The 13337-nt window shown below is 31.1% G+C and overlaps 1 protein-coding gene and 1 long non-coding RNA gene across 4 annotated transcripts in view; one reads left to right on the forward strand and one right to left on the reverse strand.

Moving 5' to 3' along the window:
• LOC145936632 (uncharacterized) overlaps positions 1-13337 on the reverse strand; it is a 52577-nt gene that overhangs the window by 7851 nt on the left and 31389 nt on the right. The gene's annotated exons all lie outside the window — the stretch shown is intronic.
• LOC145936648 (uncharacterized) overlaps positions 1-13337 on the forward strand; it is a 203161-nt gene that overhangs the window by 1264 nt on the left and 188560 nt on the right. Inside the window, exons 2-3 of the long non-coding RNA XR_014425421.1 lie at positions 2820-3106; positions 3251-3292. This is a non-coding gene — a long non-coding RNA (uncharacterized LOC145936648). The remainder of the gene's footprint in view (positions 1-2819; positions 3107-3250; positions 3293-13337) is intronic.

The raw sequence follows: 13337 nt of genomic DNA on the forward strand, positions 1-13337 counted from the left end.
TAACATAAGTAAGTTATTGCTATATCCCAGATATATATACGCGGCAAGTCGGAGTCAATAAGGTTTTACGCGCTGTCATCCATCGTTTCTTAAATGATTTATGATAGTCGCAGCATCCAAAGAATCTTCGGAAAGCATATTGACGCGCTAACGAATACATATCCTCTTTCATGCTCCTTTCCTTTTCCGTTTTATTCTTGCCACGATGTGTTTAGCGCGTCTATCGCAGCTATGAAATCTCATCGATAAATCACGTCTGAGGGAGGGATAAAGCCGCAGACACTTCTTGCATCTACTTAAGCGGAGATTCACCCGCAAACAACGATAGTTTACATCTCTGCAAGCTATCGTAGATCGCGTATAAGCATTTTCTCTTAAATTAATAAAAAAATATTTATTTTTAATTATTATCGATCAATTGATATTGTATTATACGTACAAAATACATTTTCTATCGCAAGACTCCGCGCGCGATCGCTCTCGCTAAGACACCAATTAATACGACCGTCGGTAGATACGGAACGAGCACTCACTCATTGCGTCACTAAGACCGTTTTAATTACGACACCGACCTATTAAGCGGACGCGATTAGGTCGCCGTAGGCGGAGAATCGTTTAATTAATTTTCACCGGTCGCATCGATACGCGAACTCATCGATCGCGGCGAGTGCGCTTTATTGCGGCGGTAAGTAACGGGCTGCCGGTTGCGGAGACAAACGGGCGCCGCGTAGGAAAAAGCAGTTATTAATCTCACTGTTGCTATAAGGGAGTGAGATGGATGTGCGTTAAATATCGCTCGCCAACGATGGTGACTTATCCGCGTGGAAGCGTCGTTTAAGATGCCTTTCGTAAGATCTCCCTCGGTTCTTTCTTCTTCTGGATTCCTGAGAGCCTGCAACCGTCTTGGGATCCCCTCCTACGCGCGGGAATAAATATATACGTCCGGATTCGCCTTGGGATATACACAGGCTGTTTCTGTTATTATCGTTTAGGACGTTGACGAGGGAGAAAGAATGTGAAAGTTCAAGAGAGACATTTGTATGCAGAGAGTTATTTCAGAATACATTAGATTGTAAAGTGCCTTCCTGATAACACGATAAGGTCCATAAATCTATAGTATCTGTAAAATTCGAATATAAAATTTGTATGTGCGTGTAGCAATATTATTTTTATTTCTACATTGGCTTATCGATTGTTGAATTAGCAATGTTTTGTTTCCATTAATAATTTTCACAAACACAATTAATCTAGTCTTTTACAGAAATAACTTTTTGTATTAAATATTCAGAATGCACAGCAAACAGATTTTAATGCATAATTTTTCATTTTCGATTTGTAGATAATAGCACTTTTATACGCACTTTGTGAAAATGTATGGAACCTGCGAAAAAAATATACGGGAAATAAAATAATTTCTAGTTTATGAAATCCAAGGAAGACGTTCATCATATCCACGCTTTGCCATACTTTTTGCGTTTCTTCTTTCGCTACTTTTCTCGGTCAGGTTCAGAGTTCTTTATCGAGAATTGTGTGAGTACTCTCACCCCTGAGATAGTCTCCGTTGATAGGAATGGGTAAAACGACAGTGAGAGTGAATTGGCGAGAGCGAGAGCTGCCATCAGGGTCAACGACTTGCGGACTAGTCGGGTTTTACATAGTAAGCGTGTCCTCGCGAAGGACGAGGAAGTTTGATTATAGTATCTTCAAAAAATATTTAATTAAAGATGGAACCGACAAAAATTTAAGATATAAAAATTTAAGACATCAAAGAATACTAACTGACAAAGTTCGTTATAATACATTAATAAAAAATATATAAACAGTTTAAATAACTTTAACATAACTAAAAATTTAGCAAATATATCTTTTATCATCGACATAACAAATCAATTAGAGCACTTTCCGCTCTTGAAATGCTTGGGATTCTTGCCAGATAACATGATTTATTTCCGCATGTTCTTTCCGAATTTCCGCTAGGATCAGATTAGCTTATCGTTGCTAAAATTTTAGATCTTTTCGGAATACGATCTCATGTTGCAAAATCATCAAAATTGATTTAGATTCAAAGATGGTAGCATAGCAAAAATCGTTAAAAATAAATTGTAATCGGCTTTGCTTTCATGAGAACGATAATAATCCGTTCGTCGTATAATGCTCTACAAATAATATTAACGAAGCAAGCTTATATAGAATTGAAAGTATTGTCGATGTTGTGCTTATTAGAAGTATTGGAAATCATTTGAGAATACGATTTTTTAAAAAATATTTTGTTTTTTCTTTATAAAATATTAAAAGCATATTCTCGATATTTTTTTCTCTTTTTTTTTTCGCACTGGAAATAATATCACATATTGCAAGACATTGCAAGTTTTAATCTTATAAAGATTATATTTTATCTTAAGTGTGTATTTTTATAAATTATTTACTGTTTTTTTAAAAGAATGATATTTAAAAAAAAATAATATAAGTTTGTTTAAACTCGATTAATATTTTTGTGCAGAAATCAGCTGATTAAAGCATTAATTTGCTAATTAAATTTTAAAATAATATGTTAAAAAATTAAAATAGTAATATGTTGTAAATAATACTTTTATTATGATTACTGTCAAAAATATTAATCGTGTTTAAAGTATTATAACATATTATTTTAATTTTTATAACATATTATTTTAAAAATTAATCAGCAAATTAACGCTTTAATCAGCTGATTTCTGTCAAAATATATTAATAAAGCGAAAATTTGCTAATTAAATTTTAAAATAATAATATGTTATAAAAATTAAAATAATAATATTTTATTTTATTTTATTTTGTTACAGGTAGCATTGCTGATAAGCTGCGCGCGAGATTCTCGAATGTCGAACGGACGTTGATTCGTGCGATTGTAGTTTTCGCATCGTTATTTCTCAATGTACGCGAAATACGCGTGCGATTTACGCGTCGCGTCGGGAGTGCCGTGTAAAGTTTCGCGCGTCGGGAGTGCCGTGTAAAAGTGTCGGGCGATCGTAATTATTCGCGTTTTCGCGAGTGTCGTGAGTGCTACCATGGACCAAGAGAGGAGGAGCAGGCCCGGGGAGGCATCGGGCGACATCGGGGCAACTGTGAGGTATGCAAAATAAAAACATTTTTTTCTAAACTATATTGTTTATAAGATATTCGACCGTTTCCAGACATTCAAAACACCCTGTACACACACAAATACACACACACACACACATGCATATACATAATTTGAATATTTTGTTTTCAGATCAATGTGCTGTGTACTACAACTCTGCTATTGCACGTATCGGTGAGTGAGAAATTATTTATTTTATAGCATTTCTGTAGCGGGGTAATGGGGGTGTATGAAACTGTAAATAACATGTTATAATATCTTATCCGCGATTAATATTTTTTGACAGAAATCAACTGATAATTGTCAAAAATATTAATTGCCTTTTTTTTAGAAAATGATTATTTTTATATTGTCTTTATTAATAACAAAGAAAAATAAAATTTAAAAAATGCAGAAAAGCATATTTTATCTAGATATGATAATTAGATAAATATCAAGTTTTTCTCTTATATAAATATTATCTCGTATTTGCGCAAATCAGATATTTAATAAGCCGTAAATATAGTTTTAAATATAGTTTTTTTTATTTTGTATATATTATATAATTAATTTAAAATAATTACCTTTGATAAAATAATGTTGGATAAGATATTAATAATGCTTGCGCATTTACTGCATCACGTACCTACGTTCAGAAGAGTCTGACGATATCGTTTTGTTCCATCAAGTAATAACCAAGCCCCAACAGCCCCGTGAATTCCCGTGGCGAGAATCTGTACCATGACACTCGTCACGACGATGACCCAACCCCAACCATTTTCGGGGTAATAATGTTGTCTTATGGTGCATTGCGCGGCATATCTGACATAAAATTCGAGGATCATGAACCCCGATCGCATAGTTACATCAGAGACACATGATTATTAATCATATCTCATTATTATAAATACTTTTATAATGATATTTAATTTAGAAAAATAGAAGTTGTCGAAAGATATGTAAAGTGTTGAAAAGATCAGTTAAATATTGCATAATATAATTTTGAAATATTTTATATTCATAATTAAAATATAAAAACGATAGATTCAACTAAATTCAAGATAAATGTCATTTAATTTATTTTGACGCAAAATAGAACATCTCGATCATTCAACAATTTATTGCAATATATTCGATAGATTTTGCATATTCGAACCTAGGATCAGGATTCGCATCTTCCTCTATTTCCTTCGCCGCTTGAAGGGATACTATTCCTTCACATTCCCCGGAAAAAGAAGGCTCGCCAAATTCGCCGGAAATCGCGACTCCGCTGTCCTCATAAGCGGGACTTAGAACAACTTTTCCGTTGCGCTCTTGATTCTTCATTCCGCGATCGAAGATGACTATCCTCTTTGGTACCAACGATGATACGTGATTTCAATTATATTTTCCGACATCGATATGATGTGTATTTTCGTCAGAGGTTGCTCGTTCGCCATGGTACGAATTTACAAGCCGCCGTCGGCGCTGATCGTTCGCGATAATATCATCATTTATTATGCAGGAATTATGATCTTTTATAACTCACACACACTAAAAATTGAATATTGGATATTATATTACAATCGTAATCTCCAGTATGAGATTAAAATTTAAATATTTAAAATTTTTTCTCAGTCGAATTGCAGATGAAAATAGTAAAAGTTGATTTCAAATTACAACTATTTGAATTTTATATAATCTTTTGCTTATTTTATTATTTATTTTTATAATGTTGATACATGCAGAATTAAATGGAGAATAAAATAAGTAAAACAACTTTTGAACAAATGATAAAATGCAATGGATTTAAAAAAAAAGAGAGGGTTACAAAAAATTAATAGTTATTATTTTTAAATTAATTTTTGATATAACTTACTATGTGCTCTTTACGATATTTAACATTAAAGAAGAAAAAATAAGATAATTATAAAAGACGATAAAATCAAAATTAAAGGGAGTTAAACAGCCGGTGAGATAATGCATGTTTCCAGTCGTGAGTTTCGTCGTTATAGTGATGTTCGTGTCATGTTCGATGGATATATATACACGTTTAAGTGCATTATGCTAAAAGCTAGGCAAACAGAGTCTGTAAAGGAAGCTTAGGATGAGAGGTTGCAGAGTGGTGAGTGAAAGGCGGATACGAATTCAGTGTAATCGACTAGGAAATAAAAAAGTAAGAAAGGAATTGAGGAGAAAAGGAGAGCAAGAGACATCGTGTCGTACTTTTAGCACACGGTTTGCTAATCCAACGATTGTATAATTTCAAGAGAGGATAAACGATCCATGACTTTGCAATGCTTGGAATGACGTATGCGCATATATTTTTCTCACATTTAATATGGAATTTGTATTCGAGAAAGTTTGCCGTATTGTGGTAGGAACTTTTCTCGAAATTATCTTACCAGATTCTGAAATTATATATTTCGACATTTCTCTGATTTGACTAGCTTTTTTTTTAAACGGAGTGAGTTTTAATTAAATGTAATTGTATATCGTTTTGCATAAAGGAATCTTTATCAAGTATTATTAATAATATATTAATGAAAATGAACATAGTCACTAAATATTAAATAGTTTGAGTTTGAATGTAATAAAATTGAAAACTTGCCATAAATCAAGAACATTCTTTTTGTACGAGTGCGTACTTTTTTTGAAAGAGAAACTTTTTATAAAAAATTATTTTCTTCTGGTGCATTTATCACGTTCCAAATTTTTTATATCAATTTTATATTTGATTTATAATTAAATTAAACAAATGTTTAAGATAAATTAATTTTTGTAAATTAATTATAATATTATAATATTATATTAATTAATTGAAAGATTAATGTCGAGCAGTATATTATTCTAAAGAATTTGAGAGATAGAGATTTTGCTTGAATCTTATTCTGAATCATTTATGTTATACAATTGAAGGATTCAATATAATTTTTTGCCAATATAAATATAAATAAAAAAACTTGCCTATAATTCGCGTGCCGGTAAAATTGCCATGATAGAAATATAATCATAGTTTCAATAATCAGTTTCAATGTAAAACAGGTTAACATTATTATGTGTGAAATCTTGGTGAGACAATGATAAAAAAATTATGCGCCTGACACCTAATACAATCACTTTACTGGAGTTCTTTCGAAATAATGCTCTTCTTTCTTGCCTCACCAATTGATGATCTTTACACGATGTTTTATCTCAAAATTTTATTTTATTTGATTGTCACACCTTGTTTGTTCTCGAATTTTATTTGATTATCGAGAACGTGATAAATGTTTCCGATTTTACTCGTGATTCGATATTGATGATAAATTGTTTTGTATATTGAATTACGATGCACAACAAACGCAACGAATTTTTCGGAAGCGATAATAATTTATTGTTACATTTACGCGCATATATCGCGTGTCCCGTTCAGAGGGGTTGTCGGAACACCAGATGAGAGACGCGTTGCCAAACGTCGACTGGTTTCGCGGAGGTGAATCAGAAGAGACGCGCGCTCCGCGAACTGAGCTTGCGTAAAGGAAACGAGTGGTCCAATCCCCTTGTTCTCCCGGGATCACCACGTGCTTTCGTAGGTTTGCAATAGGACCAATCGCGAAGTGAAACCTTGATGTGTCTAACGATGTTGTTTGTCGACGATCAGCGCGATTTTATCATTGTTATGTCTATGCCTGGAATGTGATAGCTTCATTTAAACGGAGTCGAATTATCGCAAACTTTCTCTCGTGCATGGGGGAGTAATAATAGTAAAATAAAATAAAATTAGTCTATCAAAATATATAATGGGAGAGATAATATAAATAAGCTTCGCGGCTCTCTTAGCTTTCTCGATCAAATTAGTCATACAATCAGAATATCTCGAAAAGTATGCGATCACAATATACAAGTAAGAGCTCAAAGAACTTAATTTTCTCGCGCGAAAAAGGTTTAAGTATGCTAATTTGTCAATTCTCTTGAAATTTCTGACTGAAAATCACGATTGAATTGTCATTTATCGATTTTAATGAAGTTTCAAGAAGTGGATTAAGAAAAGGAAATTAAGTGCAATATACAGTTGCCCATTTTTAATAACAAAATTTTTTTTTAATTAAAAATTTTATTTTTATAAAATTCATCTTATGGAAAGCTTTCGCGTGTGTGAAGCGTCCACTGCACGGTAATCGAGAGTTAGAGTATCTTATTGATCAATAAAAAAAATCGACTTATACTATTTTTCTGATAAAATGATGATTAAATGGCGATACGATCGCTATTAGATAATTGAATGATTTATAAAAGACAAATTTATTCCATTAGAAAATATATTTTTAAAATTTGATATTGGTATTTCATTCTGCACAAAATTTAAATTGCGAAATATATAAAAAGAATAATTAAAATTTTAAGAAAATTTTATCTCCATTTATATTTTTGTGATATATGGAAAATGGTGAGACAGAAAAACCGCAAAAAAGTGTTTCGAATGCAATAATTCAAGTGCAGCAATAAATCGGTGTTGGAGAGACTATCACTGCCATAGCGAGGGTCGTAAAATAAATGCGATGTATAGGAAAAAGTTTCGACGGTTTCACGGAGCACCTTTTGCAGCACGCTTGAGTAGGCGCCGATCATCCGAAAGATCACGGCGATTCCTTCCGTCGCGACGTCGTCTTACATTGTTCCCTACGCTTTTTATAGAACGTGTAATGTGGAATCGGGTTTAACGATTTTTTAATATGACGATAACATGATGATAATTTAATATGGTAGTGTTATCTATATATATATTTTTAAATTGTTCAATTATTCACTATGTGACAATCATGTGACAAAGAGTTGGCGAATTAAATTAAAAAATAAAATAAAAAAATTATAAATAAATTTGCTCTAAAAGAATTGAAAAAATTAACAAGAAATATTTTGCGAGATAAATATTCTGTGATTGTTCATGTGAGATTTCTGTTACGATAGTATTTCTTATTTTTAGAGATAAGATTATTTTTAGAAATGAGATTTTATATAGATGTGTGAACGCGGAGAAAAAAACCATAGAATGAAATATTAGCCAGAGAATATAAGACTTTTCTTTGAGTAAATTAATTATCATTATAGAGTCATTAAGACTACGAGATGCATCTCGTCGAGAATTAAACGAGATGGTGATTATATTTAATCAATAAGGTACATTACTAAAAATGTGACAGAATGATGAATTTTATTATGGCTAACATCAACTACATTATATTCTACACGCACTTTTGCGTGTAATGTTTCGACGAGCTTTTATTAAGTACTGATGTGATATATAGTCGAATAGTTGAACAAAGTCTATAAATCAAAACCATTTCAATCTTCTTTTGTCAAAATAAACACGCTAGAAGTGACTCTCGATAATATATTTTCTTATGTCGTCAATGGAATACATTCAATATGCTAAATAAGAGATAAGAATTGTCAAAGTGCATAAATATCATGCAAGTAGATCTCGCAGATTGTTTTTGATCGTTGTATCGTTAAGATGTCGACGACGATGCCTATTTTTACCGCGGAACTATGTTGCAGCTGTCGAATCATAGGTCATTATAAATCTCGCGACATCATTTCGTCGTCTTAAACACTTCCTCTCGAAAAGATGACTTAATCACGTTGTTGTATACGTTGTCGTATTTCTTATTTCGAGCATTCTATTCTCGCTTCTCGGTTTGATGAGATTGAATTGTGTTAGATTCCCCGATGATTAGAATATAAATCTGAACGCCCAGGGTGAATAACATGTGCTACGATTTTATCGCTGTGCCTAAAAAATGAAATTGTTCGTGTTTGTAGATTATCGACTTCTCTTTTATAAGCACGAACTCGAGATCTGACGAATTCGAAATTTTATCGCGGAATTTTATCACGGAATATATAAAAGATTTGATTCATACGATTTAAATTATCGATTATAGAGTAAATTAAACGTCATCTCATTTTTATGTCAAACTTTGAACATAGTCATTAATAATAAATTAAAAGATGTATAAAAAGCAGCATTGTCAAGCATGTAAAAAGCAAAGCTTCAAAATTAATTTTCGATGTTGCCATATTTCATGTTTTTAAATCAAAGAGATATCCAAAAGTTAAATTTTTTTAAAGCGACACGTAATTCAATATGTTTTAAAAATTCACAAATTAGAAAATTTAATCTAAATGTAATAATGATAGACAATGTCAATTAAATTGAATACAGAATTCAATGTGATACATGACTGTGCATTAGTTACTATATTTAGATAGTAAAGCAAAGTGGACGACATAAAGGATAATCCATTAAACTCTTTTCCTTGCACGTATTCAGAGTATTATTGTTATTCTACGCAGAATTATGGGGATAAACTATATAGGTATAGTGGGATGACACGAAGGCTAGGAAGGGACGATTGACGTTCTTTCTCGTGATTAATAACTCTTAGTCTCTAAATGGCAGTTTGCCTTATCTTATTCTCTTCCAATTCGATAACCAATCTCGCCGAATTATGGCAGTAGCGTTACTAGTTTTTCGCAATCGTGGATGAAACAATTCGTTCGTGTGAGTGGTCATAGTGTGACGCAAAAAGTTTCAGTGTCAAGATTCTTGAAGAAAATAAGTAGAAATGAAGTAGGATAAATCGTACGACGCCGACCATAGCAAGCTAAATCCATGATAATCTGTCTCGGAGCGAAAGTTCCGAGATTTTGGTAAATTATGATTGATGTTTCTGATTATAAGCGAGAAAGATTATCTATATTTAATACAAGATTCTATCCGAGAGAATTAAATGCAAAAATTATAACTGAAATTATTACACTGAAATAAAAATATATTTTTTTATATGGTTTTAGTAAATAAACTCTTTTTACAAAGAGAGAATAAAATGCATAATTAAAACTTTAAAACATAAAGTTGACGAAATATAGAATTCTATCATTAGTAAATTTTTTTCGCAAAAGCAACGCACAAAATATATTACTTTAAATCTAAACAAATAAATTCAATGAAATTATTTTAAATTATGAATATTTTGCATACTTTATATTTTTTTCTGTGTGTATAAATTCTTTATTATTGATTTAGAAAGAATAATACAATATTCTTATTACATATTGGTTTAGTTTTATATATTTAAAGATAAATTGAGAGTAAAAACTTAGGCAAACTGGATATATTTGTCACAAAATCTACAAATAATTGAAACAGTAGAAACAAACAGTAGAAACGCGCATAGAAAGAAGAAAGCAAAGATCGCGAATGTATAGTTCGGTAGTCGTAATTTTCGAAAGAAGGTACATGAGTCACTCAGTTAGATTGCCGAGTCGTTAAGCACTTCTCTTCTTGCGTAAAGAGAAGAAGATAGTTGAAATAGCGAGTAGCTTTCGAGATTTCGTCGTCCGTTTGCCAAACTCTTCGTTCTCGATCAACGTGTGTAACGAACCAGGACGTCGATACGACTCATTGAGACGCGCTAATATACTCATTAGCCAAAAGCTGATAGAGTTCTTTGGGAACTGTAATTATGTTTGTTAGTAATCGCGTAAATGACATTTGATATTATTATTAGAGAACTTTTCAGAGAAGATTATCTATATCTTATAAATGTTATTTTAATGTAAAAAATGTAAAAAATAACGATATTCTTATAAAAATAACTTATACATATAAAAGTATAACTACATCTTATGCAAGAGAAAAGAGAGTGAGATACAAGTAAATTTTGTTTTAATTAGGATATTGTTTTAATTAAGGAATTATATATATATTTTTTTTTTTTTGAACGTGTGTATGTGATACTAGAATTGTATTAATAAACTAGGAAGGGATGAAAAGATCATTTACCAGAGTCATTGCAACTTCTACAAAATATTTGACTGTGTCTATGTATTTGTCCAATGTAATATATATTCTATTTGTATTAAAGAAAAATATTTACAGATAAGAAATGCATTTCTCAGACTTTTTATCATATAAAACAGCATATTTTTAATTTTTTAATTCAATTTAATCTTGCGAAAGAATCTTAGTCATCTGTTTGTCATTCATATCATTGTAATGTTAAAATCATAGTGAGCGCTACCATATGTAGGTAGATATTTCTATTTCATTCGTGATAACCATCGTGTAACTATAGTATTCTAGCGAATGGTGGTGAACCATGGCTTACAAATCTGTGACCGGCAAGGCAGTTTTCCCTCAAGATTTCTCTTGAAACATGGTTATCTGATTCAGATAAACTTGCGCATTATATTACATCAATTCTGGAAGCTGAGTATGTGTAATAAGATGCATAGCGCATTGTGCATTTTTTTAGAGGGACTATTATTTGACATATATTAAATTTGCAAAGAATTTTTAACTCTCTTAACTATTGTCTTATAATTCTTATTGTTTGCTGCGAAGCTGCAATTATATTGTAATATATGTATATTGTAGATTGTTGCAAGATAATTTTAATCTAATACATAATCGTAATGTGATACTGAATAAGCGAGAATATGATTTAATATAAATTTAAATTTGCAATCAATTTCGGCTGGAGTTTTTTTTTATCGTTCTGTACGATGTGAAATACAATGACCTAATTTTACGAAGCTCTAATTGCTTTGAAAAGTGGAAAGCATTGGTATCGTGATAAGTTTTCGATCTCTGTCAGTGACAGGATGATAGCGAATCTCTATCTCTTTTTGTACGCATATCTTTACATTCGCGAATAATGGAAGGTTTTTCTACCCAAGATTCTCTCTCTCTCTTGGTCCCTTTCTCTTTCTAAAACAGGCGATGCTTCTGGAGGAACAGAAGGTTCGGATTTATTCACTTGATGACGAAGGGGATTAGAATCCATTGAGACCCTCGAGAGATATTGTCATCCCTTCCGTATAAAAAATCTTTGTACGATACTCTCGATATTATATCAAATATTGATAGCCTTTCTGATAAAAACGTCAAATATGGTCAAAATCGGTAGGTTCATAAATTCGTACTTGCAAATATCTTAATAAGAATTATCTTTTGCAAATTATTATCACGATTTTAATAATTTCGAAAAAAAAATCTTAAAAGTTTTAATGATAAGAATGAATATCACAGAGCGTGAAAAAATATTATATTTAATGTTTAATTATATTTTAGATGTTTTAAAAAATTAATATATTATATATATGTATATATATATATATATATATATATATATATATATATTTGTATGTGTGTGCACACATATTTATATTTAGAATTATTTATTTTGCAAATTGAATACTATATTCAGTACAATGGTATACTATACATTGTACTATATATTGTACTACTCTTCTTTGTTTAGACCTATCAGCATATAGAAAAACATTCATTCGTTGTCAATTCTTTTTTATCGTGATTGACATTGTATAAGATTCGAAAGCACTGCTTCTCATTAGAAATTTAACGCGAGTCATTTCGTTATACGCATAGTTATAAATACATCCAGAGTTCGCATTCTAAACCTTGAGAAGTATTAGGATACACTAGGATTGCTAGGAATCAACTTGTTGCGTTCATGCTCATCATCAGATCGATAATTCAAATTCAATGTCAACTGTGTCTAGTCGTATTTTAGCTTTATTCTTACTTTTTATCAATGCATCGCAAAATATCTTGCATTGTTTCAACAAATTTTATCACTTATATAATATGATTCATAATTATTATATTTAAGTTTTGTAGTAAAAAATTATATTTGCATAATTTCTTCTGTGGATACATTATTTTTAAATTAATATCAATTAACGAAAAATCTGGGAAAAAAAAAATTTATTACAAGCTTACAATAATGTGTATTTACGCTGAAACGACAAGATTTATATTTACATGTTTGCATTATATCGTGACATTTTATTTTCTTAAATGATTAGTGCGATATTCTTTTCAAAATGTTATTCTCACATCCGGCAAAAGCTTTAATGATTTTTTCCGCATCTGCTTTTTCGCTTTCTCTCTTTCTCTCTCTTTCTCTTATTCACGATTAATTTATTTTAAACACACTTTAAATGAACATGTCTATAAAAAAGACTGACTTTCACACAACATCGATTCACTGACGGATTTATTTTCGAGCGACTAATAAATCTTCATTAGTCCTGCGAGAAAACAGATCGTTTCCATGAATAGTATATTAGTTAAAAATTCATTATTAAAACATCTAGACTAGGATACATAGTTATTATAAGAAAGATACATGAAAATATGCACAAAAAATATTGAGAAATAATTTTTAGATATCTAAAATAATTTGTC

This window comes from Prenolepis imparis, unplaced genomic scaffold (genome assembly GCF_030444845.1).
Source record: "Prenolepis imparis isolate NDT839.2.m4 unplaced genomic scaffold, iyPreImpa1.0 SCAF_5, whole genome shotgun sequence".
Taxonomy (NCBI): Eukaryota; Metazoa; Arthropoda; class Insecta; order Hymenoptera; family Formicidae; genus Prenolepis; species Prenolepis imparis.